This window comes from Rhincodon typus, chromosome 14, assembly GCF_021869965.1.
Source record: "Rhincodon typus isolate 14 chromosome 14, sRhiTyp1.1, whole genome shotgun sequence".
Lineage (NCBI taxonomy): Eukaryota > Metazoa > Chordata > Chondrichthyes > Orectolobiformes > Rhincodontidae > Rhincodon > Rhincodon typus.
Genome location: NC_063345.1, coordinates 60,420,670 through 60,432,787, shown reverse-complemented (window position 1 = coordinate 60,432,787; position 12,118 = coordinate 60,420,670).

Sequence of the window (12,118 nt, the reverse complement as noted above, 5' to 3'; positions counted from 1 at the left end):
CTAAAGAAACTCCTGCAATCTTGTTTTGATATTACTGGCCAGCTTAGGCTCATATTTAATCTTCTCCCACCTTATTGAGTTTTTCGTTGTCCTTCTCTGTTGATCTTTGTAGGCTTCCCAATCCTCTGGTTTCCCACTCCCCTTCATCACATTAAATGCTTTCTTTTTTGCTTTCTTCTGCTGCCCCAGACTTCCCTTGTCAGCCATGGTTGCCTCATCCTCCCTCTAGTATAGTTTGATTGATCCAGTGACAATGAAGGAATAGTGATATGTTTCCAAAACAGGATATAGATGGCTCCGATAAGACTGTGCAGATGGTGGTGATCTTATGTATTTGCTGTGTTTGTCCATTGTGATTGTGGAAACTGTTAAGTGGGAAGGTGTTTTCGAAAGGCTTGTTCTCGAAAGGTAGCTTGCAGGATTTCTTAATAATCAAGTGCATCAGAGCTAAAAGATTGCGTTGTTAAGGTGATAGATGATGTGCCAGTCAAGTGAATTGCTTTCTTCAGTACTGTTAGAGCTGCACACATCCAAATCTCATTGAAACAAAACATGCATATATGGGTTGACAAGGTAGTTATTGAGTAGTTTGTCCTTACACAGAAGTCTAGAACTAAGGCGCACAGCTCCAAAATAGGGGAGAACTTATGTAAGATGCAGATAAGAAGGAATTTCTCCTTTCAGACGCACGTTAATCTTCGGAATTCTCTTCCCCAGAGGACAGTGAAGGCTGTGATATTGAACAAATTCAAGGCTAAATCAAACAGATTTTTACTCTACAATGGAGTCAATGGTTGCAGGAGGAGACAGACAGGAAAGTGGCACTGAGGTCACAATCAGCTTAGCCATAACCATATTGAATGGCAGAGCAGGCTCAAGGAAATAAATACCCCAATCCTTCTTTCATTCATTACACTTTTTAAGATGTTCTCGTGGTCTCCTCCTTCTTAAGTATTCTGCTAGCAACTTTCTAACAAATGATTCAGCCATTTTATTCATCGCTGTTTCAGGACCATACTGCAGGCATCTTGGATGCCCAATTTCCTACATTGTAACCATGTTAACACTTCAAAAGTTCTTCATTGACTGCAAAGTGCTTCAAGACACCTTGTTGTTTAAACTGCTCTGTGAAAATGCGATTTTCTTTCTCGCTGCCAAAGCAAAACTAAAGCAGGAAAGTGACCCAAAAATGGGACCTCGATTGACAAATATCTGACTTACGAACGCTTATGAATGCTAACTCATACTTACAAATGGCTATTTTATATTGGCCTGCATTGTGTTCTAACTTGTGTACAAATCAACTTGCAAGCAGACTCAGGAATGGAAGCTGTTCACAACCCTAGGACTGCTGTACAGAGAATTTCACAGCATTTCATACAGGTAAGCCTGCTTTTTGGATTGTAGGCAAATGAAAAAAAGCATTTGGGGTTCTCAGTTTTATACAATTTAGGGAACATTTTGTTCGTGAGAGAATTGAAACCAGTGACAGATGTGGATACTGCAAGTTGCAAAGTCAGTGGAAAAGCCCTTTGAAAGGTAAAAACCCATTATGAACATACTGATCACTATGAACATTACTCACAATAAATAATTTCCAAATGAATGCAGCTAGTGCCAACTTTATCACTTTTGTTCACAGTTGCAGGATATTTGCTTATTTTTATTTTAAAAGTTAACAATTATATTCTCTTGTTTCTATCGTGTATTGTATAGAATTGAGACAAAGTGTTGATAAACTTAACAGATCATATTGACCAGAACCTTACAATGCATTTAAACCCAATGCTACATTATATAAGTCATAAGATACATGGCCCTCGATCAACGAGCATTATTTTACCAAATGCTAACAAATGAAATTTTTAAAAAAGACAGAATTACTCTAAGAGATGATTACAAAGCTAGAACACTTCGAGCTGAGAGTAATTGTCATAATTTAATTTTGATAATAAATAGAACAGTGCGTTTCAATTGCAATGCTTCATTCCAAAAGATGCTCAGTTTTTACAAGATTTTCAATTTTAGTTGGGGAACTGTTCATCAAACGAAGCCCACTCCTTAACTACTGCGCTGAAGGTGACAAGTGCCTATGGGTTTTTACTTTGATTTCCACTTGTCACTGACTCGATCAGTCTGATTGAGTTCTGATTCCAAATGTTCTTGTCCATCTTCTGAGAGAACAGGTCTTTGGCATGTTCTGTGTCCAATTTGTTCTGTCTGCAGTTTTCCGTCAGGTTACCTTTCATGTTGCAGATCACCTGCAAGTATTTTTTCATAGCCTACTGTATGTCTTTACAATGCAACTAAAACCTATTTATGCTGCTATTAGATCACAGACTTACATATAGAGCTGGATGGTGTGAGTAATGGCAAGACAGGTACGAAAATGTGGGGAAAATGAAACATTCAGAATATCACAACATTTTTCCCAATTTCCCCCCCAAGCCTTAAATGGCAAATTCAGAATCTTGCCATTGACAGGCAACGACCTTATATCTATGTATCTGCATCTTGTTAAGGCCCAAACTCACTTTATTTAAACAGCTGTTCCAGTTCTCCTTTCTATCCCTTAGAAAATAGATGGTGCAAGTTCAATCTGAGTAGGTAATTGGTGCTGCAACTTGCTGATCTGTTTGTCTCAGTCATCATGCAACATCTTTGACCCTGAATTCTCCATGGCCAGCATCTTCCTTGACCAATCATCCCAACACAAGTTGGCAGCAGCAAGATACTATTCTGATTGTATCACCACGCCTGCTCTTGGGCCAACTCAGACACCACTTCAGCTTTTCAACACTTGACTTTGGAACTCAGAGACAAACTCGGACTTTCATGCTTCTGTCAAACTGCTTTGCTCCCAGGGACACACATATATCTACATAGGATACATCTCATGGGTCTTAATTTGCTTTTTTAGCACACACACTTACTTGGAGGCTGCCAGCCTCTGTTTAATTCTTAGATTTCTTAGAGCGCACTCATTGACATCCATATTGACCAGCTGGCTGCACTCTCTGTGTCTTGCATTGCCTTTTGGTGCACGAGTTCTTTAATGCTCAGTTACAAGCTGCCAATCTGTGTGGTTTACATTGTTTTATAGTGTAGGGGAGGGAGACAGGCAGTTTGTCATGGTGGGGAACACTGAACAATCAATGGAGTGGTCACAACACCGACTTACAAGGATGTTGCCAAGGTTGGAGGGTTAGAGCTATAGGCTGGGGTTATTTTCCCTGGAGCATCTGAAGCTGAGGGGTGTCCTTATAGAAGTTGATAAAATCATGAGAGGCATGAATAGGGTGAATAGCCAAGCTCTTTTCCTCAGGGTAGGGGAGTCCAAAACTAGAGGGCATAAGTTTAGGGTGAGAGGGGATAGATTTAAAAGGGAGCTAAGGGGCAACATTTTCACGCCGAGGGTGGTGTGTGTATGAAAAGAGGAAGTGGTGGAGTCTGGTACAATTGCAACATCTAAAAGACATCTGGGCAGGTACATGAATAGGAAGGGTTTAGAGGGATATGAGTCAACTGGTGGCAAATGGGGCGAGGTTAATTTAGGATATCTGGTTGGCTTGGACAAGTTGGACAGAAGGGTCAGTTCTTATGCTGTACACTTCTATGACACTATGTCACTAGAGCACTGTGCTATGTCAACATCACACCAACAGCATATGGCAAACATGCTGAATGTGCTTCAAGCAAATGGCCACACAATGCTATTAAGGAGGAAATTCCAGGATTTTGACCCAGCGACAGTGAAGGAACGGCGACATATTTCCAAGTCAGGATGGTGAGTGACCTGGAGGGGAACTTGGAGGTGGTGGTGTTCCCATATATCTGCTGCCCTTGTCCTTCTAGATGGAAGTGGTCATGGGTTTGGAAGATGCTATCTGAGGATGTTTGATGAATATCTGCCGTGCATCTTGTAGATAATACACACTGCTGCTACTGAGCATCAGTGGTGGAGGGAGTGAATGTTTGTGGATGTAGGGCCAATCAAGTGGGCTGCTTTGTCCTGGATGGTGTCAAGCTTCGTGAGTGTTGTTGGTGCTGCACTCATCCAGGCAAGTGGGGAGTATTCCATCACGCTCCTAACTTGTGCCTTGTAGTTGGTGGACAGGCTTTGAGGAATCAGGAGATGAGTTACTCACCTGCTCTTGTAGCCACTATGTTAATGTGGTGAGTCCAGCTGAGTTTCTTGTCAATGGTAACCCCCATGATGTTGGTAGTGGGGGATTCAGTGATGGTAACACCATTGAATGTCGAGGGAACGTGGTTAGATTGTTTCCTATTGGTGATAGTCATAGCCTGGCATTTGTGGGGCGCGAATGTCACTTGCCCCTTGTCAACCCAAGCCTGGATATTATCCAGATCTGTTGCGTGTGAATATGGACTGCTTCAGTGTCTGAGGAATCACGAATGGTGCTGAACATTGTGCAATCATCGGCGAACATCCCCACTTTTGACCTTATGAAGGAGGGAAGGTCATTGATGAAGCAGCTGAAGATGGTTGGGCCTAGGACACTACCCTGACGAACTCCTGCAGAGATGTCCTGGAGCTGAGATGATTGACCTCCCACAACCACGATCATCTTCCTATGTGTCAGGTATGACTCCAACCACCGGAGCGTTTGCACCCCGATGCCCAATGATTCCAGTTTTGCTGGGGCTCCTTGATGCCACACTCTGTTGAATGCAGCCTTGATACCAAGGGCTATCACTCTCACCACACCTCTGGAATTCAGCTCTTTTGTCCATGTTTGAACCAAGGCCGTAATGAGGTTAGGAGCTGAGTGGCCCTGGCGGAACTCAAACTGGGCATCACTGAGCAGGTTATTGCTGAGCAGGTGATGCTTGATAGCACTGTTGATGACACATTCCATCACTTTACTGGTGATCGAGAGGAGACTGATGGGGCGCTAATGGGCCAGGTTGGATTTGCTCTGCTTTGTGTGTACAGGACATACTTGGGCAATTTTCCACATTGCCGGGTAGATACCAGTGTTGTAACTGTACTGGAACAGCTTGGCTAGGGAGCGGCAGGTTCTGGAGCACAAGTCTTCAGTACTATTGCCGGAATGTTGTCAGGGCCGGTAACCTTTGCAGTATCCAGTGCCTCCAGCCGTTTCTTGATATCACGTGGAGTGAATCGAATTGTCTGAAGACTGGTATCTGTAATGCAGGGACCACTGGAGGAGGCCGAGATGGATCGTCCACTCAGCACTTCTGGCTGAAGATTCTGCGAATGCTTCAGCCTTATCTTTTGCACTGATGTACTGGGCTCTTCCATCATTGAGCATGTGGATATTTGTGGAGCCTCCTCCTCCAGTGAGTTGGTTAATTGCCCACCACCATTCACGACTGGATGTGGCAGGACTGCAGAGCTTCGATCTGATCCGTTAGTTGTGGAATCGCTTAGCTCTGCCTATCACTTGCTGCCTTTGCTGTTTGGTGTGCAAGTAGTCCTGTTCGGTGGCTTCGCCAAGTTGATACCTCATCTTCAGGTATGCCTGGTGCTGCTAATGGCATGCCCTCCTGCTCTCTCCATTGAACCAGGGTTGATTCCCTGACTTGATGGTAATGGTTGAGTGGGGGATATGCCGGGCCATGAGGTTACAGATTGTGCTGGAGTACAATTCTGCTGCTGTTGTTGGCCCACAGTGCCTCAAGGATGCCCAGTCTTGACTTGCTTGATCTGTGCGAAGTCTATCCCATTTCGCATAGCGATAGTGCCAAACAACACGATGGAGGTTGTTCTCAATGTGAAGGCGGGACTTCGTCTCCACAAGGACTGTGCGATGGTCACTCTTACCGATACTGTCATGGACAGATACAACTGCAGCTGGCAGATTAGTAAGGATGATGTCAAGTGTGTTTTTTCCCTGTTGTTGGTTCCCTCACCACCTGCCGCAGACCAAGTCTAGCAGCTATGTCCTTTTGGACCCAACCAGCTCGATCAGTAGTACTGCTGCTGAGCCACTCTTGGTGATGGACATTGAAATCCCCCACACAGAGTACATTTTGTGCCCTTGCCATCCTTAGTGTTTCCTCTAAGTGTTATTCAGCATTGAGGAGTACTGATTCACCAGCTGAGGGAGGACAGTATGTGGTAATCAGCAGGAGATTTCCTTGCCCATGTTTAACTTGAAGCCATGAGACTTCATAGAGTCCAGAGTCAACATTGAGGACTCCTAGAGCAACACCCTCCCGACTGTATACTACTGTGATGCCCCCTCTGCTGGGTCTGTCCTGCTGGTGGGACAGGACATATCCAGGGATGGTGATGTTGGTGTCTGGGACATTGTCTGTAAGGTATGATTCTGTGAGTATGACTATGTCAGGCTGTTGCTTGACTAGTCTGTGAGACAGCTCTCCCGATTTTGGCACTAGCCCCCAAATGTTAGTGAGGAGGACTTTGCAGGGTCGACAGGGCTGTTTCTTCTGTCATCTTTTCTGGTGCCTAGGTTGATGTCAGGTGATCCATCCAGTTTCATTTTTTTGAGTCTTTGTAGCGATTGGTACAACTGAGTGGCTTGCTAGGCCATTTCAGAGGGCAGTTGCAAGTCAACCACATTGCTGTGGGTCTGGAGCCACATGTAGGCCAGACCAGATGAGAGTGGCAGATTTCCTCCCCTGAAGGACATTAGTGAACCAGATGGGTTTTTCCGACAATCGGCAATGATTTCATGGTGATCAGTAGATTCTTAATTACAGACATTTTTTTTGGAATTCCAATTCCACCATTTGCCATGGTGGGATTTGAAACCGGGTCCCCAGAACATCAGAGATAACAAGGTGTAGAGCTGGATGAACACAGCAGGCCAAGCAGCATCATAGGAGCAGGAAGGCTGACTTTTCAGGCCTAGACCCTTCATGAAGGAAATCCGGTGGAAGTAAGTTCAACTGAATTATTCATGAGGGTGTTTGATGATTATTCAGATAGAAAAAAATTGCAAGGATATGGAGGAAAAGCAGGACATTGTCAGTAGGTAATGAAGAACCATTTGAAGAACTGGTGAAGACACAATGGGCCAAATATAGCACTTCTGTAATTCAGAGATTCTGTGATTCAAGGAAAGGCAATAGATTGTTCGTATCAATGAGAAAAAAAGTCATTTTTACTACGCAGCATTTCAATTGCATTTCCATCTTTAATAACTGATAAGATGACAAATCTGTTCTCCTGCTCGCAAGATCTTGTCCCAAGTTAGACAGTATTTACCTCCTGTGCTACCTTGAATCCAAATTAATCTTCAAAGAGGGATGTCCCGGTTTCCCATTGATCAGTGCCCTTCCCTCGTTCAAAACCTCCAAGATATTTTCCCTGCATTTAGACATTTATCACAAAGACATTGCAGTATTATGAAAAGGCATTGACTTGTCATGATGTGGGATGAGCACTACTGACCATGACAAAAAGAAATGCTGCTGTGTCACAGCTTAAGGATAGATTTTTGTTAAGCATTGTCTGGGCAGAGAACAGAATGAAACTCTAGCAGGAAGGATTATACAGCAGAAACAAAGTATACTGAAAGGAATTAAAAAGAAGTACAGTGAGTTTTAAGGACAGACACTCATCCTTAATCAGAGATTCCTTTCTGTGCAGCCTCTGATTGATGGTTAGCATTCTGCAAGAAATGGGAGCATTCAGCCTTACCTCATTGGACTTTATTACAAGCCCTCAAGACTTGCCAGATAGAAAGCTGTTGAGAGTTATTATCCTTCCCTTCCTTCCTGAAACCAATCTATTGTATTAGGGCTCTGAGCAGCACCTAAGCAGCCACTGAGCAGAGAAAAATTGTGGGATTCATTTCACCTGGAATTATTTCCAGTAGGATTTCCACCGACTCATTCAAAAAGACCATCGCAGCAATCGTGGAAACATTAAAAAAAAGGGAGCAGGAGTAGGCCATTCAGCCCTTCAAGCCTGCTCCGCCATTAAATGTGATCATGGTGCCAATCATCCAACTCAATACCCTGTCCCTGCTTTCTCCCCTATAAGGTTTGATTCATTTTGCGCCAAAAAAATCACATAGAATTCCTCATTGAAACATTCAATGTTTTGGCCTCAATCACTTCCTGTGGCAGAGAATTTCATAGGCCCACCGCTCACTAGGTGAAGAAATTTCTCCTCATCTCCGTCCTAAATGGCCTATCTCAATTCCTTAGACTGTGACCCCTGGTACTGTACTCCTTCCTGTTTTCACCCTGTCTAGTCCTGATAGAATTTTACAGCTTTCTATGAGATCCCCCTGTCATTTTTCTAAACTACAGTGAATATAGGCCTAACCAATCTGGTCTTTCTTCATATGTCACTTCTGTCACCCAGGAATCAATTGGTATCCCAGAAATTCAACTACTGCAGCCATTTGAATGGCTGGGCAGAATGGACACTGATCAACATGCTTAAGAGTCAGAAAGGAGGCTGTGCTGAAGTGACGATCCCATGGATGATCACCACAGAGAAATAGTTTGAATGATGGCTTTAAAAATGCACTGTTATTGAATGTTATCACATTCTATTGAAGTGCCAGCCCAGTTACTTTACTTTAGACATGTTAACAGCCATGTCCACACTGAGCCTTTGTGGTAATATTCCTGCCTCTGAGTCAAAAGGTTGTTAGGTTCAAACCGCTACCAGACAACCCAAGCGACATCCAACAAAATCCATGAATTCAGCAGTTATGGTCAACTCCAGTTAAAGTTCAAACATCATGGAAGCTTACAAATGCCCCACTGCAGAATAAGCACCATATTGGTTCCCATAATAATGGTCACATCATTGATATTGTGGTCTCTCAGACTACAGGTTGATTAGAAAATACAAAAAAAAATTCCTACCATTATTTCACACTATTCTCCAAGGGAAGAGCATGAAGATACTAAACAACAAAAATTCCATTGAAATGATGTAAAAGGTAAACATATCAAGAGACCACACACTTATATTTCATGCTGCAATTTCAAGGCCACTTTTATTTGAGGATTTACAAGATATAAAATTGAAGATGCACAGATGATGAATAAAATGTATTTGAGGGGTAAAGCGAATCAATGTAAAGACATTTTCAATGTGAATTTATTTTTTTGCTCGGTTTGCTTAATATGGGTTATCTTAAACTATGCAAAATAACCTAGCCTAAAGTAGTCACAAAGCATTGACTTATCTAGCTTACCATTGCAATAAACCAAAAAAGGATTAAAATAATGAAAGGTTAATAATTCATAAAACTGTACTTATATTTTTCTTCATGTTTTGAGCACTGATATTAATTGTCCTTGCTTGGAAGGAATTCCCTAGCGACTGGTAATGAATGCAAATGAAGTTCGTGGAAAACAGAATACATTACAAAATCTTTGGACAGTATTTAAACAATCTCATATATATTCAAATCATGAAGCTGCACAGAACACATACAGTGATCAGCTGCAGAATTGTCCAAAAATGAAACAACAGAAAGGTAAATGGAGACAGTATTGTTCCGAGCATAATGAGGTGTTTTTGAGTCACTAACTGTTGAAATAATAGTGCTTGTAATAGAGATAACAAGGTGTAGAGCTGGATGAAGACAGTAGGCCAAGCAGCATCAGAGGAGCTGGAAAGCTGACGTTTCGGACCGAGACCCTTCTTCAGAAAAATGTAATAGGCTCTGTTCTTGAAATACCCAGAGCTTCTTGCTGCCACTAATATTGCTGAGTATCACCCAGAATTTTTATCATTTGATGTTTCAAAAGCATTCATTGTATGATACATCCCTCTGAGATCTACTTTAACAGATTCATTTAAAGGAAATAATTTAGGCCTCACATAACATGCAACTTCCCTTCTCCACTCCTTTTGGCCTCTCCCATCTTTCTTGGGATTACCACATTGCTCATTTATCATCCTTCTCCATCTCCTCCTTTTGGTCATTCATTCCACTTCAAACTCCACTGTGTCTCACACCACTGCATCTTCTTATCTCATCTTAGGCTTTCCTCTTATCCTTCTCCCTGGTAGAATCACATATCGCTCACCTCACATTTCCTCACTCTCTCTCTCTCTCTTCAGTAGACAATCACAACCATTTCAATCTCTTTTCAGCTATTTTCTTCAATGCTCCCATAATCTTTGCTGATCCTCTCTTGTAATGGTTCCTGATTTTGTCCTTTCTCCTCACTTCATGCATCATCTAAACATCTTAGTCTCATTAGGAGTCAGTCATTGTTCCTCTCTTCTTGATGTTGCCCAGAATTCTAGAGTTTAGATTAAGACCAGTCTTACAACCCAACATGTAGCTTCTTCCTTTCAGTCACAGAGATATGTTCCTAGCACATTCAACCCCATTGCATTTATTCCAATTATTCCAACTAGAGCCAATTTGTTGATTCATTTCCATTTCCATTCATCTATTTTCTGCCACCACTAACACCAGATACACAAAACTACTCACTGTCCTCCACACTTCTTTTTAGCCTTGTCTGGTACTCTAATAGATATAATAGTCATAGAAGGGGACTGTATTTCTTTGGGCCAACCCACTGAACTTTTCCCCCTTCTCACCACCTCCCTTACCCAGCTCAATGGAGGAGGTAAGTGTATTCAATGTTATGATGATTAAATGGAATGTACGGTTAGCAGTAATTCAGAACAGTGTAGGAGCTGGTTCTGGTTAATTTGTTGAATTAATTGTTTCACTGTAATGTCCTCCTTGCTGTCGTAAATGTATCTTCCATATTGTCAGTGGAAAAATCATTTATTTCCTTTAACTACAAAACCTGTGTCTCAGTACAATGCAAATCCCAGTATGAAATTTTTAGGAAATAGAATTAAAAATATTGTTTAAAGGACCTGCAAATCTTACTTAATTTTAGCAGTATGCATGATGTTATTTAGGGAGATGACTAAGAAAGCAGAATGCTCTTTCTATATTTGGACACTTTTATTGATTCAAATCCCCTTAAGGCCTTCTACGAATGGCTGGTTTTAGCCGCTTTGCTAGCTATAATCAATTTTTCATGACATGTAATCACAGCACAACCATTACAATGTGAAATGTGGCAGCAGTGTTCAAATCAAAGATTGGATTTCAGTAATGAACATCACAATTGACGTCATTAACCGGTGAAATAAAAAAGGGGATTATCTGAGTGACAGTGTTGTGTGGGTTGCAAGTCCGGAAAATACTACAAAATGCATCATTGTTATCGTACTGTGGAAATACCAATTTAATTTTCCCAGTTGAAAATTCAATAGGCTCAAGGTTATATTATCGTAACTAACTGCAGTTGTTATCATGTGTTACGGGAAACAAGCTCCCAACGTTTACCCGAAGAAAATTCAATGTTTTCTGAATGAAGTAGTGTGACGCTGTCTTGTTTTTATTGTTAACGAAAAAGTGATAAACATAGTGAGTCACCTGAAATGGAGAAAATATACAGTGTTGAGTTGAATAATTGGGCTTCAGACAACCAACTAAGTTACCAAGGAATGTTGATTACTATTTGTTTACAATGTGCCAGTGGATATTTGGTCAACATTAAAATCTATTGTGGAAGTCTGCTGTTTGATTGTGTCATGGCAAATGTCACATTTCAAAGAATCACACTATATTCCAGAAAAGGGGGCCCTTTTGTGATGCAGTGGTAAAGTCCTTACTCCTGGACCAGGAGGCCCTGGTTCAAGTCTCAACTGCTCCAAAAGTGTGTAATAACATTCCTGAACAGATTGATGAGAAAAATACGTTAATAAAAATCATCAAAAAATTATATTCTCGAGATATAAAATGACTTTAACAAAACAAAAAGAAAACCAATCATTTCCTGTTGGGTTTTCTGACCTGAAGACAGGAAATATAGCCACCTACAGGTGACCTCCAGTTAGATATAGCTACAGTTCTCAGGATTTAACTAATTAACCACCTCACCATTACAATCTTAAAGAGACAATGTGAGCAACAACATACCATTAGCCACAAACTCCAGCTACTTATTCAAATAACCACCTCAATCCTTGAGGTATGACATTTGGGATAAAATTCTGAAGATATAACATTTACGGTGTGGCACTTCTCAGCTCATGCATTGAAGTGCTACATCTTTGGGAAATGTTATGTGACAGACTCTGTTATTAGATAGGGTA